We start from the raw sequence: 24,526 nt of genomic DNA, 5'->3' as shown, positions 1-24,526 counted from the left end.
TGAATTGCTTCATTATTTTTAGACATAATTGCCTTTTTTGCGATGGTAACCGGTGACAAATTACATGCTGAGCACTCAAAAACGGATCTCAATTGTCAAAAATGAATGAAGATTAGAAAATCTTGAAAATTCCAACCATAATAGATACAAGGGTATTTTGGGAATTTTTTTAATTTGAGGGGTATTTTGGGAATTTCCTCAAATTAGAGGGGTATTTTGGTAATTTTCCCTTTTATAATATAGTTAAAAGTAGTAAAGACAACGACAGACTAATAACATTGTCGTTATGAGGATGTATATCATGGGAAATGCGACGTGCCTTGCTAAACATTTCCGCGCCTGCGGTGTCGAGACTCCGCACTGCTGCAGTCCAAGAGAGCGCCATGGCTGTTCGGTGGAGTTTTCAGCCGATTTTGCTGTGCCTGCTTTGCATTGTGCCATGGCTTTTCTCACTCTCATGTCCGTCTCGGCACATTCCATCCTCTGCCGGCCACCCTTCCGTCATCATCATCGGTGCAGGCATGTCAGGTATTCATGTCTGTAACAATCTGTGTCGCTAATGCACCACATGCAGCTCAAGTTCTCTCTCTCTCTCTCTCTCTCACACGCACACGCCCGCACGCCTGTGCAAATGAGCTCTCTCTCTGAACACACACACACGCCCGCGCAAATGAGAGAGAGAGAGAGAGAGAGAGAGAGAGAGAGAGAGAGGATGGATTCAAGTTTCTTCACTCCAAAAAGAACGGACCTTCTTCTAATTTGCAGAAAATGAGCACAAACATTTGCGTTGCTGCTCAATCCAATTGGTTTGCAATATTTGCGCTCTGAAGCTTAGGTTTTGTTGATATTGCTCGACAGGAATAATGGCGGCTAAGACCCTCTCTGAGCATGGCATTGATGATTTCCTGATTTTGGACGCCACAGACAGGATCGGAGGGCGAATGCATCAGACAACTTTTGCAGGTTATACCATAGAAATGGGAGCGAATTGGGTAGAGGGAGTTGGAGGGGAAGAGGAAAATCCAATTTGGACCCTTGCAAAGAAGTACAACTTGCGTGTATCTTATTCTGATTTTGACAACATGAGCTCCAACACCTACAATGAGGAGTAAGTTATTTCTTTGTACCTTCATGGCTCACTAACTCATGAGTCTCTGCTTGCGCTTCTTATACGTGATGCAGTTGTATTTTAGACTTTTTCTGACTTTGCGCCTCTACGTGATGCAGTGGCACTTTACTTCCTTTGTCTTTTACAGAGCCACATTTTGACCTGGCAGATGCATCTTTTAATTACACTAATGAACTCAGTAATTCTCTGAATGCTCATGGAGAGGAAGACATTTCTATCTTGACTGCCCAACGTATTTTTGGCGTGTACGTCTCTCTCTCTCTCTCTCTCTCTCTCTCTCTCTCTCTCTCTCTCTCTGTGCATGTTATTTCTGTGGACTCTCACAGGTGGTATTGCAAGATAGATCGCAATTCATAGTGATTTAACAGCTGGTAACTAGAGTTTCCATTGTCAATAGCTAGCTCCTGGGAGAATACACTATTGAGCCATGCATACCTGTGATATAAAAGGTCCCAGAGACCATGTATAAAGGACCCTGACCTTATAGGTGCCTTGGGAGCTGGGGTTTGTGGCATAGTTACAGGGAATGTCTGTCTTTTTCTGGTTTCTATTTGCTGTCCCCATTCTAACTTCTTGTTTCGAATCCCCATCCGTGTGTGTAGACGTGAGCATCCCTAACAGGGAATGGCAATTCTATTCCCCGTGCCCCGTTCTGATTTTCTGTCCTTGGTAACGATGGTTTTTGGGCACTCTTGTTTCACCCGATCTTATATGGTGGAGCAAACAGGTCATCAAGACATTAATCTCAGAAACTCAAAGATCATCCCAAAACGTATATATATTAATTTATTTTTCTCATCCAATTATATTGGGACATCAGTAGTTGCTATTTATTTTCTGTACCAGTATTTTGTGTTCTATTGGGCAAGTTTTACTGCTGTTGTAAACCACATAAGATAAAATGCTATCTCTTGCTGTGTTATTGAAAGGGTGCTAACAACAAAGCACATGGTTGTGTACAAGTTGTTATAAGTAGATAACTGACCTACATCTACTGAAAGCTTAATGTTGATAGTTTTTGTTGCCAAGGATTATTATTATTGTGTAGTACTTTGTAAATTCTCTTTCACTGTGCAGGGTTCCCTCTACTCCTTTAGACATGGTGATAGATTTTGTCTACTATGATTTTGAGAATGCAGGTAACATATCTACATCTATCCTGATAGGTTTTTGCTTATATGAATCACCAATGACAGTTTGGTAGACGGGCAGAAAAAAAATTAACAGAGAGTGCGAAAGGGTCTTTATTGCTTATAACTTTGTCTACTTCTTGCTGAGTCTTTTGAAAACATTTCTTCACCTCTTGTGTGTTGTTATGTATGAGTGCGTGTGCGTGTGCGTGTACGTGTGCATGTTTACTTTAGCCTATTCTGTGAACAAATCTGCTTTTCGCTACTAGTCTGAGTTTTACCCTTGAAAGTTTATATAGTATGCTCTGAAATGGAATTTGTGGAATTCAGAGCCTCCAAGAGTTACAAGCTTAAAAAATGCACAGCCCACACCCACTTTTGTTTACTATGGGGATGATGAATATTTTGTGGCCGACAAGCGAGGTTATGTTCACATTCTGCATGAGCTTGCTAAAGGTTTTTTGAAACACAACAATGACAGTATTATGGATTCACGTTTGAAGCTGAAAAAGGTGATACAATTGTGACAACTTTTATGCTAGTTCTGCATCAAAAGTTTCCTTGATGATGGTATCCAAGAATGTCCACTGGCCAGTGATGTGTTCTTGTAACGGGCAGGTGGTCACTAACATAAGTTACTCCTCTCATGGAGTCGAGGTGGAAACTGAAGATCATTCAACTTTCTCTGCTAAGTATGCCATTTAATCAGTAAGCCTTGGAGTTTTGAAAAGTACCCTGATCAAGTACACTCCAGATTTACCGGTAAGCACCTTGAGCATGTCTTTTTCTTTTTGTATTAGTCATCCAGATTGCAAACGTTGATTAGTACTTTGTGTTCCTGCTTACAAAGTCTCATTTAATTGGTGGAAGTTATTTTTAATGCTCTTAATAAAACAACCATTACTGTGTTTATCTTGTGACGCAACCTCCTACAACGTCCAACTTTAGCTTCTCTAAACAGGTAGAACCTGTCAGTAGTGCTCTGGATGCCACTTGAGAGGTATGCATTCGATAAACCTGAGTGAAGAGACAGCTGATAGCATATACATGTACATCTAATGCAAGAGCTGATGTCAGATGATAAAACCTGAGTGAAGAGACAGCTGATATCATATACATGTACATCCTAATGCAAGAGCGATTATTCTCCAAGCCGCTTCTCATTCTTGGCTAGCATGACATGAACCACTAGCCTCCCAATCAATGGAGTCATAGCGTCAAGCCCGTGTATATCATCCCGTGCCTCAACTGTGTGCTCAGCAGAGCAGCTTCAAATGCATTCCCCCTCCTCCCCACGCTGGTTATGCTAAGGCCTCACTCCCACCCTTTGACAAGGTCTACCTTTGTAGCTACATTCTTGCAAAGTATTCACAAGTTTGCTGTAACAAACTTGGACACCCCAAGTCAAGATTCTACCGCGACACAACAGAGATTCACTTCAAAACAGTTCACAAAGACAACACAGCCTGGCGTAGTTCCGTGCCTAGAGGTATTGGCCCCAAAGACTGGCGCCCCTTTCGGTATTTCTTTTTATATTAATCTGTGTTCAAAGTACAAAGAGGGCCCGCGGGTCTCACTCTCAGACTCTTCGTCCAGATGCTGTGAGTAATGGCCCCAAAGGCCACTTATAAAGGTTACATAGGGTTGCTAAAAGCAGAGTCCCCAAAAGCTTCAAACTCCAAAAGCAATGAGTTTCCAAAAGCAATGAGTTTCCAAAAGCAACTGGTCGTCCAAAACTGCCAAAAGCTGTCAGCGTAATTTTCGACAGACCGTACGACAGTCAAGCAAATTGCGGAGATCTGTACAGGCAGCGTTATTTGCGGAATTCCATACGCCAGCCACGTCAGCAGCCGCTTGCTTTAATTCTCTTGTGTCCTTGGGGTCCCCTGGTCGCTTGGCCATAAGTTGGGACAACTTATGGGGTTGCCACGACACCAATTTGTGACATACCCCCCTCTTGAAAGAATTGTAATCGCCCTGGATTACGCCTGTAAAACAGACAGGGGCCATAAACCGTCTTAGTAGACACTGATTGTTAGTAGCGATGCACTAGACACAATATATCTAACACTTGTACAAATCAACAGTCACATCACCGAACATCACAAGACATCACTTGACATCACATGATAAATCACATTCAAATTCATTCCAAATCTCAGACCATCATTAATCGGCAATGTATTTAGTATCGCATCTAGATCCAGTCGGGACCTCCCAGATGCCCGATTAACTAATCCTTATTGCAATCATGTCTATAGAGATTTATGAGACCGAAATGCTACAGTCATTTCGTCTTTCAGTTCTTGCACTCAAACAAGTCAAGTATGTCATAATAATCAATATCTAATTCTCCTAAATGATTTTCTCATATTAAACTGATCATTTAATGTGGGGAAGTGCCAAGGGAGAAAAAGCTAGAATATTGGTTAAGTTAGCAGACCGGCCACAGTAGGGATCCAAAGGAGGGAAAATAGGGATCCAAAGGGGGGGCCATCTGCAAAAGAGCCATGTGAAACAACGGGCTAAAAAGACCCTAAGGTTCAGCCCATTAAGACTTCCAAAATGCTAAGGTTCCAAAATTCAAAGGTTGTGTCCAAAGGTCAACCTTAGGGAAAATTGGATGCTTAGTGTGTGCCCAAAAAGTCTTTCTACATCCCTACATGGGAGGGGGCGAGCCCCAAAGCTAGGGGATGAGAGAGAAAGCCACACACACACACACAGGCTCCCTTTACACAAAGGGAATGAGGGACACATGTCAGCTCCCTAGGCCAGATGCCCACAAGGTATGCCCAATTCCTATTGGAAGACCCTTGAAGTGGACCAATGAGAATTAGGCTAGAGTAAATCTAGTTTAATTAATTTAAAAACATTTAATAAAAGAAACCAATAAGAATTAAGTGTCCTAGAAGACTATTGGGCAGTCTCCCAAGGGGTCCAATGAGCATTCAGGAGCCCCATGGCTTGCCTGATTCCTATTGGCCAGGAGGCAAAGGGGTCCAATGAGAGTTTAGTTTAATTATTTAATTATCTAAAGCTCTCACAAAAGGGGAAAGGGGGACACATGTCAGAAGGCTATCACTTATGCTGCTTAATCCCTATTGGCTTGACCTGGGGAGGTCCAATGAGGCAAAAGCCAGACTAACTTAGCAGCTAGGGCTCGCCCAAGAGAGAGAGGGGGCTGATTTTTGCTTGGCATTGACACACACACTCTCACACTGGACCATGTGTGAAGGGAAAATACTCTATCTCCTCCCAAGCTTTAATGGAGAGCTCATCACCTACTCCAAGCTTGTGAGATAGAAGCCTACATCAACACTCTCTTGGCATGTGGATGCAAATCCAACCAAGAGCCAAGCTTCAATGCATGCTCATCTTCTCTACCAAGCTAATTACTAAGCTAAGCTATGCTAATATGAGTGATTATGTGAGGAGATGTACTTCTTTCTCGTAAGATACTTCTTTTTCCTCTCAATCTACTCTCATACCCTGCTAGCTCTCACCATCTTCGAAGGTGTGTGAGGTCTTGGGTCTGAGAACGGGGATAATTCAAGTTGTGTTTGATTAAGTGTTTTGCTTGGTGTATGAAGCTTCCATCTTCATTGCACTAGCTCGTCTTGAAGGAACACAAAGAATTGTATTGTACAATGTCTCTCTTGATGGGAGAAACCATAATACAAAGCCTTTTGGAGGGGGGACCGGCTCCATGCAAATCCGGTCCTCAACTGTTGTCAATAGCTTAATTGCTCTCTCTTTTGAAAGTATTGTCGATGCTATCTAACTAGGTGTTATGCTTTTTGTTGCTCTCTCCACCCAAGCACTCTTGTAATTCTCATTAGGAATCAACTCTAATGAAATGCTCACTATGTTCATGCTAATTTCCGCTACACATAGATTTTAGGCCATTAAATGTTACATTGGTATCAGAGCTCAAGGTTTCTCTTTTCTTGCTCAAGAAGGGAGGTCCTCAAGCTAGCTACAAATGGTTGGTATTATTAATTGCCTGTGAGTAAGTAGAATAGGGATTTTTCAGCCTTGCAGTGCGCCTGCCTTTGTGCAGTTAACGGGGCATCACCGTCGAGAGCTATGGTCTTAATAGTGGAGTCCTACGGGGCTTGCCTACGGCTTAACCACTATTGAGCTATTAGAAGCTTGACAGGAGCCGGTGCTGTTTTGGTGTCGAAAGACCCTCTCTTCTATTCCTTGCAATTAATGGTATTCGAGCCGCGGGTACAGTAGCTTGAGTGCTTTTTCTAAAGGGGTAAAGAGGAGTAGCAACTAGGGCTTGAAGTGCCAAAGTACACCTAAAAAGTTTACACCTAAAAGTTGTTAGAATGGCTGACAATATTAAAGAGAGTGAAATTAATGTTGATAACTTTGATTTTGCTCATGAGCAAGCTACTAATGATGCTTCAATGCTTGTTAATTATCTTGTTTCTAGGCTTCAACAAGCCATGGGCAATCCATCTCTCCAAAGTGAAGTGCAACGGCAGCTCCGTGCTCACGGGATTCTCCAAGCTCATCACCATGACGAGAGAACACCTAGGAAGTCTCCTTGTGAGACTACCAAAAGAGGTCTCTCTCCGATTCGGGAAGAAGAAGAGAATCCATATGAAGGGCTCAAGAACTTACTTCTTGATGATGCATCTCCTTCCCAAAGGAGAACTCAAGAGCCTCCACCGAAGGAACGAGAAAGAAGCGAGTCTCCCGCCACCTCGGCGGAGATGGCTCCACGAAGACGGCGGGCTAAACGCTCTCCATCACCACCAAAGCGGAGAAGACCATCACACTCTTCTCCACGCCATAATTCAAAGAGGGATGATAAAAAGCAAGAGAAGAAAAAGGCGAGAAAGAGGACACCCTCTTCTCCATCTTCTTTATCCTCTTCCTCTTATGAAAGCTATGGTGAAGACGACAAAGATCAAGACAAGAAAAAGGCGAGAAAGAGGTCACCCTCTTCTCCACCTTCTTCAAATTCTTCATCTTCTGAAGAAAGTGATGGTGCAACTTTTGAACCATCAAAAAGAAGAGGCCATAGGAAATCCTATGCCGCATGGAAGAGGTCGTCCAAGCTGAAGAAATTCAAAGAGGGAGGGAAGAGCATCTCTTTCCTTACCTATGATGGCACCTTCGGTGCTACAGACAAAGTTTTGGCCTTTATCCAGCAATTCGATGCGGCGTTTGGAGATGAGGGCTTCACGGAGTCCTCTAAGCTACGCCATGTAGCTATGCACTTTCAAAAGTCCGCCAGACAATGGTGGTCTAGCCTACGAGCCAACGGTGAAGCTCCACGAACGTGGAAGGCTTTAAGAGCTTCCATTATGAAGCAGTTTTTGGCCACCGATGCCAAAGACAAAGTACTCACCGAATGGCGAAGCTTAAAGCTCTCTCCCAATGAATCCATCCACAAATATGTAGACAAGTTTTGGGACCTACAACTCAAAGCCACTGTCTTCAAAAAGTTGGATTTTGGAGAGCAAAAGCAACAATTTTGTGCGGGCTTAACCGAAGAAATGGCGGAGTATGTCAACTCCCAAAGGCCACGTACCATATCGGCGGTAATACACCATACTATGGTGGCCTCGCGAATCAATTTCCAAACGGGGGGTAAAAGAAATAATAAGCCCCCGGAAAACAAAGGTTCCAATGAGCCTAAGGGGAAGGACAATGTCCAAAAGTCTCCTAAGGGCAATTCCAACAAAGCTAAAGAGAAGGGAGTTTACAAAGGAAAGAATAAACTCTCTCCTGAAGAGCTTGAGCGTTATCGTAAAGATAACCGGTGTTTCAAGTGCGGCGAACAAGGGCATGCGTACCGCGCTTGTCCCCAAAAGAACAACCGCCAAGATCCTCCTAGAGCTTCTTTGGTTGAAATCCAAGAGGAGGAGATTCACCAAACTCACCACAAAGGATCTCCTCTATGCCATGCTTGGGGAAAGGTAAGAGAACATGATGCTTTTATTCTCTTTGACCCTGGTTCTACTCACAATTTCATATCTATGGAGTTAGCCACCAAGCTAGGCATACAATCCTACGAGATGGGAGATATCCTACCCGCAGACAGTGCCTTCAAGGGGCAAGAAGCTTCAGTCACTCCCTTAATCGGGAAATTGAGGCTTCATGTCCAAGGCTATGTGGACAAAGAGGATTTCTTTATCTCTCCTCTCAAGCATGAGGATGTAATCCTAGGGGCACCATGGTTTGACCGTCTGGCTGCCCATGTTAAATTTCCTGAAAGGAGAATCTCCTTTAAGTTCAGGGAAAAGGACATGTATATAGATGCTAGGGAGATGGGTAACACCATCCCCATTGTACATACACCAGCTTTCAACAAGTCAATAAAGAGCTCTATTTCCGTGTACATGATTTTTGTTAAAGATTCTCAAAATGAACCTAATGCTTTAGCAAAAGAAAATAAAAGCAACCAAAAGGAATTAGAGTTATCCAATTTTCTCAAGGGGTTTCAAATGTCTTTATTGACGACATCCCTTCTGAGCTACCTTCTAAACGAGGTAATGACGACCATGCAATTGAACTTCTTCCAGGAAGTTCACCGCCTAACAAACCTCCTTATAGAGTTTCTCAAGCTCAACAAGAGGAGATTATGCGGCAAGTGCATGAGTTAATTGAGAAGGGCATGGTTAGGCCTAGCTCATCTCCATTTTGCTCACCTGTGCTATTAGTGCAAAAGAAAGACGGCACATATCGTATGTGTGTCGACTATAGAGCACTAAATAGGATCACTATCAAGAATAGGTTTCCCGTTCCACGGGTAGAAGACCTATTTGATAAGCTACAAGGATCGACCTACTTCAGTAGGATTGACCTAAAAAGTGGCTATCATCAAATAAGGATAGTTGATCAAGACATTGTAAAGACCGCATTTCGTACTACATTTGGTCTTTACGAATACATTGTCATGCCTTTTGGCTTGACTAATGCACCAGCCACATTTAACCGCTTGATGGAGAAGCTGTTCAGACCTCATCGAACCTTCACTGGAGTGTTCTTTTGATATTATCATCTACTCTCATTCATTAGAGGAACATAAGCAACACCTCCAGGTAATATTTCAAGTTTTAAGAGAGAATAAACTTTATGTTAATCGAAAGAAAAGTGAATTTTTCTTGCAAGAGATTCAATATTTAGGTCACATTATCTCTCAAGATGGAATCCAAATGGATCCATCCAAGTTAGAGGTAATAAAAGAATGGCCTAAACCCAGGAATCTTCATGAACTAAGAAGCTTTATAGGTATGTGTGCATACTATAGACGCTTCATAGAAAAGTTCTCACAAATTGCGGGACCATTACATGACCTAACAAAGAAAAATGTTAGGTATACGTGGTCTGCTAAGGAGAACAATGCTTTCGAATAGCTTAAAGAAAAGCTTATCCCTCAACCTGTGCTTACACTACCGGATCTCTCAAAACCATTTGAGGTCCAATGTGATGCTTGTGGTGATTGCCTTGGGGCTGTTTTGCTCCAAGAAGGGCACGCCATAGGCTATGAGAGTAGAAGGCTCGACCCTGTTGAGCAAGCTCTAGGCATATACGAAAAAGAACTCCTTGCAGTTCTACATGCCTTAGACTCGTGGAAGCACTATTTATTGGGGACTCCTTTCATTCTGCGAACGGATCACCAAAGTCTTAAGTACTTCATGACGCAGACCAAGCTCTCCGACAAACAAATGAGGTGGGCAAATTTCCTTTCGCAATTTCATTTTCATATTGCTCACATTGCTGGCAAGCATAATCAAGTAGCCGATGCACTCTCAAGACGACCGAGAGTGAATGCGGTTTCCATAGCAACTCACAATGATCTATCTTTAATGATAGATGAGTATGCTATTGATCCCGATTTTAGAGATGTGATTTCAGCCCTTGCCTTAGGGAAGAAAGAAGAACCATTTACTTTACAAGATGGTTATCTTCTCTATGGCAATAGACTATGCGTTACTAACTCACTACGTGAGAAAGTAATGTATGAATCTCATGCTCCCCCATATGCGGGGCATAGAGGGATTCAGTCTACCCTAAAGGGAATTGAAACATATTTCTATTGGCCTACCGGAAATTAGCATGAACATAGTGAGCATTTCATTAGAGTTGATTCCTAATGAGAATTACAAGAGTGCTTGGGTGGAGAGAGCAACAAAAAGCATAACACCTAGTTAGATAGCATCGACAATACTTTCAAAAGAGAGAGCAATTAAGCTATTGACAACAGTTGAGGACCGGATTTGCATGGAGCCGGTCCCCCCTCCAAAAGGCTTTGTATTATGGTTTCTCCCATCAAGAGAGACATTGTACAATACAATTCTTTGTGTTCCTTCAAGACGAGCTAGTGCAATGAAGATGGAAGCTTCATACACCAAGCAAAACACTTAATCAAACACAACTTGAATTATCCCCGTTCTCAGACCCAAGACCTCACACACCTTCGAAGATGGTGAGAGCTAGCAGGGTATGAGAGTAGATTGAGAGGAAAAAGAAGTATCTTACGAGAAAGAAGTACATCTCCTCACATAATCACTCATATTAGCATAGCTTAGCTTAGTAATTAGCTTGGTAGAGAAGATGAGCATGCATTGAAGCTTGGCTCTTGGTTGGATTTGCATCCACATGCCAAGAGAGTGTTGATGTAGGCTTCTATCTCACAAGCTTGGAGTAGGTGATGAGCTCTCCATTAAAGCTTGGGAGGAGATAGAGTATTTTCCCTTCACACATGGTCCAGTGTGAGAGTGTGTGTGTCAATGCCAAGCAAAAATCAGCCCCCTCCCTCTCTTGGGCTCGTAATGTCATAATAATCAATATCTAATTCTCCTAAATGATTTTCTCATATTAAACTGATCATTTAATGTGGGGAAGTGCCAAGGGAGAAAAAGCTAGAATATTGGTTAAGTTAGCAGACCGGCCACAGTAGGGATCCAAAGGAGGGAAAATAGGGATCCAAAGGGGGGGCCATCTGCAAAAGAGCCATGTGAAACAACGGGCTAAAAAGATCCTAAGGTTCAGCCCATTAAGACTTCCAAAATGCTAAGGTTCCAAAATTCAAAGGTTGTGTCCAAAGGTCAACCTTAGGGAAAATTGGATGCTTAGTGTGTGCCCAAAAAGTCTTTCTACATCCCTACATGAGAGGGGGCGAGCCCCAAAGCTAGGGGATGAGAGAGAAAGCCACACACACACACACAGGCTCCCTTTACACAAAGGGAATGAGGGACACATGTCAGCTCCCTAGGCCAGATGCCCACAAGGTATGCCCAATTCCTATTGGAAGACCCTTGAAGTGGACCAATGAGAATTAGGCTAGAGTAAATCTAGTTTAATTAATTTAAAAACATTTAATAAAAGAAACCAATAAGAATTAAGTGTCCTAGAAGACTATTGGGCAGTCTCCCAAGGGGTCCAATGAGCATTCAGGAGCCCCATGGCTTGCCTGATTCCTATTGGCCAGGAGGCAAAGGGGTCCAATGAGAGTTTAGTTTAATTATTTAATTATCTAAAGCTCTCACAAAAGGGGAAAGGGGGACACATGTCAGAAGGCTATCACTTATGCTGCTTAATCCCTATTGGCTTGACCTGGGGAGGTCCAATGAGGCAAAAGCCAGACTAACTTAGCAGCTAGGGCTCGCCCAAGAGAGAGAGGGGGCTGATTTTTGCTTGGCATTGACACACACACTCTCACACTGGACCATGTGTGAAGGGAAAATACTCTATCTCCTCCCAAGCTTTAATGGAGAGCTCATCACCTACTCCAAGCTTGTGAGATAGAAGCCTACATCAACACTCTCTTGGCATGTGGATGCAAATCCAACCAAGAGCCAAGCTTCAATGCATGCTCATCTTCTCTACCAAGCTAATTACTAAGCTAAGCTATGCTAATATGAGTGATTATGTGAGGAGATGTACTTCTTTCTCGTAAGATACTTCTTTTTCCTCTCAATCTACTCTCATACCCTGCTAGCTCTCACCATCTTCGAAGGTGTGTGAGGTCTTGGGTCTGAGAACGGGGATAATTCAAGTTGTGTTTGATTAAGTGTTTTGCTTGGTGTATGAAGCTTCCATCTTCATTGCACTAGCTCGTCTTGAAGGAACACAAAGAATTGTATTGTACAATGTCTCTCTTGATGGGAGAAACCATAATACAAAGCCTTTTGGAGGGGGGACCGGCTCCATGCAAATCCGGTCCTCAACTGTTGTCAATAGCTTAATTGCTCTCTCTTTTGAAAGTATTGTCGATGCTATCTAACTAGGTGTTATGCTTTTTGTTGCTCTCTCCACCCAAGCACTCTTGTAATTCTCATTAGGAATCAACTCTAATGAAATGCTCACTATGTTCATGCTAATTTCCGCTACACATAAGATTTTAGGCCATTAAATGTTACAAAGTACAAATCAATCAGTATCATTTTCGGGAATTCTAGTTCATAAAGTCATACAGCAATACAACAGAATACTGTCAGCCCAACAGTATCCTTGAAACCCAAAGGGACATTAGTGACTCTATATCAAAATCGGGGTAATCCGTTGACAAAGGAGCGGAGTGACTCCCCTCTTGTGCAAGCCCGTTGCATTAGATTCACCCATGCTGAAATCGGGGTTCTATCGGAGTAGACTATGCTAACTGAATGCTTCAAGGTAAAGTTTCAAAATCTGAGGAGTATCTGCTAGGTCCTCCTTTTCCATCCACTTCGCATTCAATGCAGGATAGTTCTTCAATTTAACCAAGAATTGCCTAATCGCTTTACCATTAATCTTTCTATCCTTGTGTGCCAATATTTGTTCTACAACGAGTCTCTCTTCGCTTTCCTCCACTTTGGGTTGCTCATCTGGCTCCCCATCATTGGGCACATCGCCTTTAAAAGGCTTCAAGAGACTCACATGAAAAGCATTGTGAATCCTCCAAGTATCGGGCAGCCTCAGTCTAAAGGAGACATCATTTATCTTTTCTTTTATCTAGAAAGGTCCATAGTATCTCATGCTAAGCTTTGGAAAAAGCCGCTCCTTTCCTTTTTTCTTTCTTAGGCGTGCCTTCTCAAAATGTAAGAGCACCCGCACCCAATCGTCTTCCTTTAATTTCATTTATCTTTTCTTTTATCTAGAAAGGTCCATAGTATCTCATGCTAAGCTTTGGAAAAAGCCGCTCCTTTCCCTTTTTCTTTCTTAGGCGTGCCTTCTCAAAATGTAAGAGCACCCAATCGTCTTCATTTAATTTCAAATTGCGACGGTGTCGATCTGCTGCCTTTTTGTGTCTTTCCTGATATTTTGCTAAAGCTTCCCGGACCTTGGCAAAAGCAGTGTCCAAGTCCCTTGTGTACTGGTCGGCTTCAAAAATCTTGTCTTTCGTGCTAAGGAAGAGCGGAACCTTCATAGCACCTTCAATAATCTCAAATGGCACCTTTCCCATCGAAGAGTGGATCGTGTTCTTGTAGGCAAATTTCACCAAGGGCAAAAAAAATTCCCAGTGAGTCTTCTGATGAGAAATGTAAGACTTCAATAAATCCAATACGACTGAATTTGCAATCTCAGACTGTCCATCTGTTTGCGGGTGGAAAGATGAATAGAACTGCAACCGTGTGCCAATGTTCTCCCAAATAGCCTTCCAAAACAAATTCGTGAATCGGGGATCTCTGTCAGAGACTAGTGTCTTAGGCATGCCATGTGATCTCGCAATGCCTGAAAGACCTGAAGCAGATGATGTCTACTTTCTGCCTCATCCTTGGAGAAGACTATAATGTCATCAAAGAAAGTGCCGACAAAAGATCTATACTCTCTGAAAATTCTATTCATCATTCGGTTGAAAGTCGCTGGAGCATTGGTAAGGCCAAAAGGCATCACCAAAAATTCATATAAACCTAAGCTCGTCCGAAAGACTGTCTTGTAGACATCTTCCGGCGCGATTCTGATGTGATGATTTCCGCTTTTCAAATCAATCCTGCTGAAACAAGAGGATCCTTGTAGTCGGTCAAGAATATCATCGATCCTTGGAATCTGAAATTTGTTCTTGATGGTGATTTTAATGAGAGCTCTGTAATCAATGCACATTCTCCAAGATCTGTCTTTCTTTAAAACCAACAACACCGGAGAGCAGTAGGGTGAAGTACTCGGCTGGATAAGACCCTTTTCCTAAATGTCTTTCATTTGGTACTCGGCTAACATGGTAAGGTGGCCGGTTCGGTGGTGTAAATCCAGGTATCAGATCAATAGTGTGATAGTCAGGTTGAGATGGTGGCAACTCGCCTGGCAGGCCCTTAGAAAAGCAATCAGCATGAGTGTGGAGAAAATCTTGGCGTTCTTTATTAAGTTCAAACATATTCGTTTTGTGTTCATCATTTAACTCTTTCAAATAGATCGAGTAAACAAACAGACTGGATTTCATTAATTTGGAAACGATCGAAGCCGATACAATAGGGACAGATTGGCTCTTCAGTTTTATATCAAGTACAAATTTTCAGCCCTTTTCATTTGTCAAAGTCGCTTTCTTCGCTCGATAATCTACCATGGCGTTGTTCCTATGGTACCAAGGGACTCCTAGGAGGACGTCACAACCTTCCAAGGGCATTATGTAAAAGTCCTCGTGTCCCAAATACTCCTGACAATGCAACCGAAGTTTGCCAATGACAGGTGTAATGGCTATGTCCCATCCGGGTGCAACTAGAACTGCCTCTGCTGGTGATCCCATCCGATCGGGTGTAATCTCGAGCCGCGCCGCTAATTCAAGTGTAATGAAGTTGGCCTTGGCTCCTCTATCAAAGAAAATCAGGGCTTTTTGATTTCACTTTGCCCCAAGCTTGGCAAAGTTCTGTACTTTCATCAATCATGCTTGGGTTAGTACCCATACAATCTGGAACGAGTCCTACTTTCATCTTGCCTTTTCTACCACGTTCCTTTGCTGCTCTCAAACTCTCTGGCCTGTCTTCATGTTGTTCTTGCTGTGCCTTTTTGGGGCACTTCACGGAGACGTGTCCATGTTCCCCGCATCCAAAACACTTCCCTTCTTTGATGTAAGTGGCGTCTTTCTTGGAAACTCTTTTTCTTTCTACTTTCATTGTGAGAGGTCTGTTGGGTTCTCTGAGTCAACATCTCATCAATGGGGTAGGTCAAATTTCCTTAATGTATCGCAAAACCCCGTTTCGCATGACCCATCAATTGTTGAATAGAATTCGACTTTTGATCCAAGGAGTAGTCTCGGATCTCTATAGGGAGTCCGTAGCAAAACTGCTCAATCTGTTCCTTGAAAGAGGCCTTCTTAAATGAAGAGGTTGGTAGAAAAGAGTTCCAAAATTTCTCGCAATAAGCGTCTAAAGAATCTTCCTTGGTCATCCAAAGATGATTCCAAGCGGTTCGTATATCTCGTTCGTACTCCCGAGTCAGCCAATAAGAAAGAAATAACCTTTTGAATTTCAACCATTTAACTGGAGCTTCCTTCCTTATAAGAAGAGTGGACCACCATGTTCGAGCATTTCCCTTGAAGAAAGATGTAGCCCTCCTAATCTTGGAGTGCTCTGAGTAATGTCCTTCAGAGAAAGCTATGTCAAATTGCTGAATGAAGGCCAAAGCCCTTGGAGCATCTTGGAACCCAGAAAAGGATTCAAATTTTATTGACTGTCCACCTTCTTTGAAGTCTTTTACTTTCTTGCTTTTGTCTCCGAGAAAGTCATATTGGTTGGCTCTGTAAAAATGCTTTTTCTTTGCATAAAACATGTAATCAATCGGAGTCCGAACTGTCAGAGGATGACTCATTGTAGAATTGTCAGAAACTGGGCCAAATCTGTGCTTCTTTTCCTTTTTCTTGCCCTGTCCGAAGCTTTGCTTTTTACTTCGCTTTTTGCCTTTTCTGTCCTCCTCGCTCAAGTCAGAAGAGTTAGAAGAACTGTTAGAAGAAGAAAAACTGGGTAGTCCTTCAAATCATACATGCTTCTTCTTCTTTCTTGCCAATGCAAAAGAAGATTGACAACCCAATAACCCGGGAAGTCAGTCCCGTTCTTGTGCTTTTTCTCTTGCTTTTTGGATTTGTTGTTTGTATCCAAAGTCTGACTAATCTGTGTCTGAGCCACCTCTTGTAATTCTTGCTTTGTAAACATCCTCAGAGAAGGAGGTTTCTTGATTGCCGGTTTGATGGGTGGTTCTGTGGCTTTTTGCCACTGGGTGTGCACTTCTGCGATGGATTGCTGAGACAAAAGTTTTGCAAATTGTGGATCCTTCGCAATTTTAATCATTTGCTTTGTGCACTCGTCAACATGCCGTCGACGTTCCATCTCTTCAAGTTCGTAGTGAGTAGGCCGAGGTGCCGGTCCTCTTCCTCTGTTTGATCATGAAAATCTTCTTCGTGATCTCGCGCATGCAAAAGAAGTCGAATGATTCTTGTCGGAATCCATAAGTGTCGTGAGAAAAGGATCGGATTTCCTGGTAGAAGAGAAATCGGCCGCACTCTGATACCACTGTAACAAACTTGAACACCTCAAGTCAAGATTCTACTGCGAGACAACAGAGATTCACTTCAAAACAGTTCACAAAGACGACACAGCCCGTCGTAGTTCTGTGCTTAGAGGTATTGGCCCCAAAGACTGGCGCCCCTTTCGGTATTTCTTTTTATATTAATCTGTGTTCAAAGTACAAGGAGGGCCCGCGGGTCTCACTCTCAAGACTCTGCGTCTAGATTCTCTGACACTTATAAAGGTTACATAGGGTTGCTAAAAGCAGAGACCCCCAAAAACTTCAAACTCTAAAAGCAATCAGTTTCCAAAAGCAACTGGTTGTCCAAAACTGCCAAAAGCTGTCAGCGTAATTTCCAGCAGACCGTACGGCAATCAACGGAATTACGAAGATCCGTACAGTCAGCGTTATTTGCGGAATTCCGTACGCCAGCCATGTCAACAGCCGCTTGCTTTAATTCTCTTGTGTCCCTGGGGGTCCCCTCGTCACTTGGCCATAAGTTGGGACAACTTATGGGGTTGCCACGTCACCAGTCTGTGACATTTGCAGTACTAATGAAGACAATAACATTTGCTTTCTCCACTCCAGTTGATTCCTCTTCTTGGTAGCAATGGGGCCATATGAACTCCACAAATGCTCCAGGCATGGGGAGTTAAGTATGTGACTAAGAATGAAAAAGAAACCAAGTACCGACTCCCCATTCTGCAAACTCCCAAAAAATTTGGATCCCCAAACATACTGCTGTCTCATTTCATTCACCGCATGATGATACAACATGCACAATGTGGAAATGAAATTGGGACAATAATTTTGGCCATCTTATATCTGTGTCTTAAATAGCTTAGCCTGAGAAAAAGTTTCTCAGACTCTTGATGATTGGTATGCACAGTAAAATCTGCATCCACCAAGTAATGTTTCCAAGAGCAGCAAAGCCCAAAGCATGAATGATTACCAACAGCTCTTTCTAATAGATTTGGGCAATCCTCCTACTCTAGTCTCTTTGTGAGAACTCTCATAGGCTATCTTGAACGACCTTCTTTCTGCAATACACCTCCAATGTTGTCTCCACAAGCATCACAATGAACCTCAAGTGGCTTGTGTATATTTGGCAATAAAAGAACTGGTACTATCGTGATCTTCTCTTTGAGCCTTCCGAAGGAAGTGATTTTTTTTGCCCCCAACTAAATGATACCCTTTTCATGTGAAGGAGCTGCAATCTCCACAAAAAGTCTCATGAAATGTCTGTAGCATGTGCACGAACCCAAGAAACTCCTTACACTATGCACATTCCTTAATGGTGGTTCCAATCTCTGATGGCTGTCACTTCAGCTGGTTGTCTCTGATGGCTGTCACTTCAGCTGGTCCATGCATACATTTTTACAAGAAACAATGTGTCCCATGGAGTGGATTTCTCTCATAAAGACTTCATTCTTTTCCTTGTTGATTACCAGCCGCTTCCTTTAGAGGAGTGAAAAGTTGTTGTACTGATGGGTACTCTTAATTAATCTCCCAAATGCTGGCCCGCTTGACGCAGTACCTGGGGGACAACTGAACCTTATCCTAATCTAGATGCTGGTGGTGGCGGATGCTCACTGAGTGTAAGACACTTGCTAAACACTATGCAAAGAAGGTTACAAGTGCTTACTACTTATTAAAACTTAATTCAGTGGACTTGTTTAAGCATGCAAGTCTCCCCTCTGCTCTATAAACGCTTGTTGGTTGTGGAGGTAGGTTTCAAATTTAGCATGTCCCCATGGCACTCAGAGCCAGTGTACATGTGGCATTAATGGCTTCGCCCATGGAGACACTGGAAACATAACAAACATCGAGCAATAGCTGTTCTTTCTGCTTGATTTGAGAGGTCCTCGTTGATTAATAATATGCCAATCCATCCTCATCGTTGCTTTGTTGCACTCAACTTGTAATGCTGCCTTTAGCCTCCTATTTTCAGAGTATCTTCATTTCTGGACTTTAGCCGTAGCGTGTCTTATGGTACGTTTTCCCCTTAACAAGGTGATGTTTTTATTAACATCTATGTTTGCTTTTTCAGTATTGGAAGATCAAAACATTCTATCAATTTGACATGACTATCTACACAAAAGTCTTTTTGAAGTTCTCACAGAAGTTTTGGCCAACTGGACCTGGCTCTGAATTCTTTCTGTATGCTGACGGGAAAAGAGGTTATTATCCTTTCTGGCAGGTAGTTTTCTTATCCTTCCTTTAATTTCCTCCATGCAAATGTGTGTTTGGAACTGTATTTTATAAAAAGCTTTTTCGTCTTTCACTGTGGGAGATGTACCAAAACATCTATCATGACATCGTCTCCCTCTTTCTTTCTCATCGAAGTGGCATTGTAAGCATGAGTCAAATAGCCATTTCTCTTGAATTTATAGAGACTGTCAAAAATTTCCTTTATAGTAGTCCTACTAGAGCTTTTAACCAGAACATCACTGAAGCGGGCTATGAAGACAGTAAACTAACTGTAAACAGAGGATCACTAAGGGTTGGCTCCCTCATTGGCCTTCCTAAGAAACATTTGGAGGGCCCTCCAAAAGTGGAAAGGTTTCACCACACACCTCCCACAGTTGTAATACAAGTGATGTCTTTTATGACACCTTGAATGTGGAGGACATTTCAATAATCTTCTGCCTGCATGGAAGGCCTTTTGAATGATGTATGAATTGTTAGAGCAGGTGACTGATGCCCTTTTACCTTTTAGAAAGGCTGGTCCGAACTTTGAATCCTTCCACTGCGCTCCGACGCATGAAGTGGGACTATTCAAGAGGGCCTTGAAGAGATCTGTCAGTGTAAAGCTTCTCATAAAGAAGCTAAGCAAATTGTCTCTGTAACCTCTGGGTTACATAAACCAGACCTCTTGCATTAAGAAATTTAGGAGGTCCTTCAAGCTCGAGGGCCACAAGGGACCCTTCTAGTGTCAAGCTAGCATTCAAGGTATTTTCTCAAAGAGCATGCATGATATGTCATGGCTAGAAAAGAAAAACTTTCCTTTTTTCCCAATTAAAAATTAAAATTCATATTGCAAAAAGCAAAGACCACCAATACAAACGTTCTCTCCTTAATGTAATCAAAAGGGTGTTGAATCTTACCTTTATTACATATCGCATGTGGCAAAGTTTTGTTTCCCCGCCAAGAGTAGGTAGGCCATAGTGTGTTTTGCAGGGTGCCAGGTGAAATGTTTTTTTTTTTGTTTTTGTTTGGGACCTCATTTTTGCTTAATTCTTTTGCTTACAGTGTATTATTCTCTTATATGAGCTGTGCAGCATTTGGAGAATGTGTACCCTGGATCAAACATCCTTTTTGTAACAGTGACAGATGATGAGTCGAGACGAATTGAACAGCAGCCTGACCATGTGACCAAAACAGAAATTATGGAGGTTTTGAGAAAAATGTTTGGAGAACGCATTCCTGACGCATCGGAGATACTTGTGCCGCGATGGTGGAAAAACAGCTTTCATGGTGGAAGTTACATAAACTGGCCCATTGGGGTTTCAGAGGCTGATTTTGACCGGATGAAGGTTAGTGGAGGTGCTTGTTTATTACTGTGTCATTGCCTTGTGGAATGTTTTCCTTTGTTATGATGCTTACAAGCCTAATCTTAGGTCTTCAAATTGTGCGGTGACTGTACTTATGTTCTTGTAGGCTCCCATTGGACCCTTGTACTTCACAGGCGAACACACAAGTGCACAATTTAATGGTTATGTACATGGAGCGTACCTTTCTGGTATGATTTAATATTGAATTTTTCATTTGGGAACATTACGAAAATACTACTGAAATTTGTAAATTTCCAAAATACCCCTCATATTTGGCCAAAACTCCCAAAATACCCCTCCTTAACCTCTCAAACATCTCAAATTTAAGTTTTCACAGGAAGATTGGTTCTCCTAAGTAGAAGAAGATAGGATTTTAGATGGTATTGTGGGCGGTCAAGATGAAAACGTTCATTATTTTTAGACAAAATGCCTCTATTTGTGAGCTCATCGGTGAATAGTTTTGTTTTAATACACTTAAAAATAGTTCTCTATTGTCAAAAAGACTAGGGTATATTGGAATTTTTGAAATTTGAGGGATATTCTGGGAATTCCACAAATTTTGGGGGTATTTTGGTTTGTCTTTTACCCAAACACATCATGGATTAACATGCTCCTTAATCTCATTTGCACGCTTTCTTTCTCCTTTAAAAGTCTCACTCTCATTTTTTGATTATCTATCCCAACAATCACTCAAGCTGCTTGCCTTGTAGTCAAGAGTTTCTCACTTGCTTTGTCACTGTCATCTTCATCTTTGAGGTCATGAAGTTTCAAGATAAGACTCTGGTCTTGAGCTCCTTATCTGTAACAATCCATTTTATTATCTTCTGATATCTACACCAGCAAATGATTTTCAAAGATTGATTGAAAGCCATGTATCAAAGTTAGGCATTCATTGGTGTGCTGTTCTGATACACACAATTGCCCTTTCTATAAAGGTACCAGGTGCTCCTTAAGCGCTGTGACATCTATCAGACCTGAATTTCTAGTCGCCCTCATTTGACCTCTCTATCAAGTATCCATATTACAGGGGGTTTAAGTGGTCAATATGTCGTTTACAAGAGCAAATAGCAAAGGGCTGTCTAGACCAATTGGCATATTTTTTCCCTTGGTTCGAGGACATTAACTCAAGGGCCAAGCAAAGCATATATGACGTATTGCAACAGGGAGATTGAGGAATATAAAGCCAGGAGACGTCCACATATTTTTTTCAGCTTCAGTGTTACTGTGGGGCTGAAAGTTGATGTCTTTTGACAGGTATCGCGACAGCTGAAACTTTGATTGATTGCATTAAGTATGGAAAGTGTGATGAGATTACTTCAGATGAGTTGCCAGGAACTTCAAAAATACTCCCTCGTAATGGCAATTTAACGTCTGGAAATTGTACTGGATCTTGCTGTGTGGATGTTCAGCAGGTACTTTTTTTCTTGAGCTTTGTTGTGTGTGTTTGTTTCTCATAATCTGTTTGTGCACACAATCAACAAAAGAGACCGAAGAAAGCCCTAGGGGCCTCTAGAGATCCCCTCTTTCCTCATATATACCCCTGGCCCTATTTTAGCCTATTTACTAGGTTGTGGAGCTTGAGGAGTGGGTCGGGTCCTGGTTATGACCCTAGCAGGGGGGGTACCACTTTGGGACATTGCAGTATAGCCCAGCAGGGGAGGGTGGGCATTCAGAGGGTAGCCCTAGCGTTGTTGGGCAGCCCTACCTGCGTTTTTCAGATCAGTCACTTGGCAGGTTATTGCTGGGTAGCAGGGGCAAATGGGCGATCTCTCTTCGGTAGCACTAAAGACCTTATCAGGCCATGCCTTTAATTGTACCTTGAGATCATTTTGTGCATGTCACTGGTTCTATGTCAGTAATTTTGTACCTACTGCTACCTGCCATTCTTGCCTTGTCTAGATCCAGGTTCCAAGTGGATAGGTAGGTAGACACCATCACCAAGACTGCTTGTCTCCTTTCAACAAATCCTTGTTCACCAGCACCTCCCATAGAAGAATTCAACTTACTGTGCTTATTGGGTCGTGGCTCATAAGGTTACCCTCGTTGTATCTAGTGTCAACGTCAAGCTCGCAACGGAAGTTCCAGTCTCATGGTCATGGATGATGCAAAACCTCTTTGGTTTGCTTACATTTGCCATCTGATTGGCAGAATTCAGTCCTTCACTAAGATCCCGTCTTCCGTTGTCTCTTCAACATCTCTTTTTCCAAGGAACCTCCCCCCTATTTTTCATGCTTCCTTTACCCTGTGATGTCACCTCAGATGTCCACCTGTCTTCTCAAAAGTGAAGAGCTGGCTCCGCTTCCTCATAGTCCTTTGCCTTCATCATGACCTCAAGACAGCACTCCGATAGTGTAGCCTTTCTTCGGTTGAACCTCTTCGACACATTCCATCCCCCATCCTTTTCGGACTCGGTTGGCAGTCTCATATCCACGCAGAATCTGCTATTCACAATCTCCTCTAGGGTTGGCTTGTATGACTGGGTACAACTCTGTCATGCATAACTCTCATCCAAGCAAGAAGCAAGGATCTGAAAGCATTTATTTCAGAAGCTTGCATTCATTATTTCGATGGACTTGCGACTCGCGAGCATATAGTTGGTGCTCTTTAATTTGTTCTTGGACAATTTTCTGACCTTGTGTGTGTGTGTGTGTGTGTGTGTGTGTGTGAGAGAGAGAGAGAGAGAGAGAGAGAATCTTTCTTCTGTGCAGGAACGCGAGACACTTCGGCAAAGCTATGTGGGTGCCATTGATGCCCTTCAAGCTGCTCTTGCAGCCAAATGTAGGGCGTCGTAGATCGTTGTAATTGTGCCATCAGGCATTTGAAGTTCTCTCTTTTCAAGAGTCTCTTGCTCCTCCCCTCGGATAGAGGTCTCTTGGGATTCTTCCTACGTGTTGAGAATTCTCTTCTTCTGCTTCTTCCTCTCTCCCCGCCTCCCATCCCTCCCTCTCACGACACATCTATGACGTCTCTCCTTCCTCTCTCTCGCGACTCACCTATCAGGTTTCTTATAAATTAATAGGATGTCTTTTCTTCCTCTCCTCTCTCCTCTCTTCTCTCTGAGCCTAGAGGTCTCCTGGATATTTCCTACGTCGTCTCATTGTGCGTGGAGAGAGAGAGAGAGAGAGAGAGAGAGAGAGAGAGAGAGAGAACACGAGAAACTCCAATAACCTTTGCATCGCCTAATTCTTATTCAGTTCACTCTTGAGTAATAGGTTTTGAGCTCAAGACTCTCCGAATATGTCTTTGAGGTCTCTTGGGATTGTTTCTACTAAGTAAAACTTATGTTCCCATGAGAGTGCGAGCAATTGAAAATACCTCATACCTAGCCAAGGGTTCTTGTTCGTCGGTAAGATTCAAAGAAGTCTTCGATGTCTTGAGGATCCCGGATAAAGGCCCCTCTTATTTAAGAGGACTATTGTTTGTGTTGTGCCAAAGGAGCCAATGTTTGACTCAGTAGAATCCCTCCAAGGGCTTCATCCGGTTTAGGTCGAGTTTGTGGGATTGCCTAGCTAGCATGCATGACATCAAAGCACATTCGGTTAAACCTATTTGTCTGCCCTTTGAAATAAGAGGACTATTGTTTGTGTTGTGCCAAAGGAGCCAATGTTTGACTTAGTAGAATCCCTCCAAGGGCTTCATCCGGTTTGGGTGGAGTTTATGGGATTGCCTAGCTAGCATGCATAACATCAAAGCACATTCGGTTAAACCTATTTGTCTGCCCTTTGCTCAAAAATGAAAACTTATCTTCAATGGACACTTGGGACTCTCAAGGTACTATTGCAAACATTATGGCTGATGTGGGAGAACTCACTAAGCTTTATTCCCTTTCTATTAAAATGAGGCATTTGTTTTGGTGGGTATCATGAAAAAGTTAAGCTACAATCCCATAGACATGGTTGGTTTTCCTATACAATTGAGAATCATATGAAGCTTATAGAACTACTTGAAAACACCCTTGTATGCTATGAGCACTGTGTCACTAGAGCCTGATTGGTTTTCCTATACAATTGAGAATAATATGAAGTCTATAGAATTACTTGAAAACACCCTTGTATGCTATGAGCAGTGTGTCACTAGAGCCTGATTGTCTTTCATGCATCTTATACATGCAACATGCATTTGGTGATGAGCATCATGGTGAGATCTCATTGGTTGATGACGATTTGGATGAGAAATTTTTAGACTACTTGATTACAATGACTCAACCATTCATGTTGCACATACACGTTTCAAGATTCTTTAATAGAACCACCATTTGAAAATGTTCAGAGGGAGCC

General features: G+C 42.5%; 1 pseudogene across 1 annotated transcript; it reads left to right on the top strand.

Annotated features, from left to right (window-relative positions):
- The first annotated feature begins 316 nt into the window (after window positions 1–316).
- Window positions 317–21,642, top strand: LOC147456583 (polyamine oxidase 7-like; annotated as a pseudogene). Its single transcript, XR_015188522.1, has 10 exons — window positions 317–528; window positions 859–1,108; window positions 1,228–1,374; window positions 2,207–2,268; window positions 2,590–2,771; window positions 2,878–3,021; window positions 18,746–18,895; window positions 19,977–20,231; window positions 20,356–20,437; window positions 21,185–21,642. The product of XR_015188522.1 is annotated as a polyamine oxidase 7-like (transcript).
- Window positions 21,643–24,526: the final 2,884 nt, after the last annotated feature.

The sequence above is a fragment of the Adiantum capillus-veneris genome, chromosome 6, assembly GCF_014529385.1.
Source record: "Adiantum capillus-veneris isolate H3 chromosome 6, ASM1452938v2, whole genome shotgun sequence".
In the NCBI taxonomy this organism is placed as follows: Eukaryota; Viridiplantae; Streptophyta; class Polypodiopsida; order Polypodiales; family Pteridaceae; genus Adiantum; species Adiantum capillus-veneris.
This window is presented reverse-complemented; position numbering and strand designations above follow the sequence as displayed.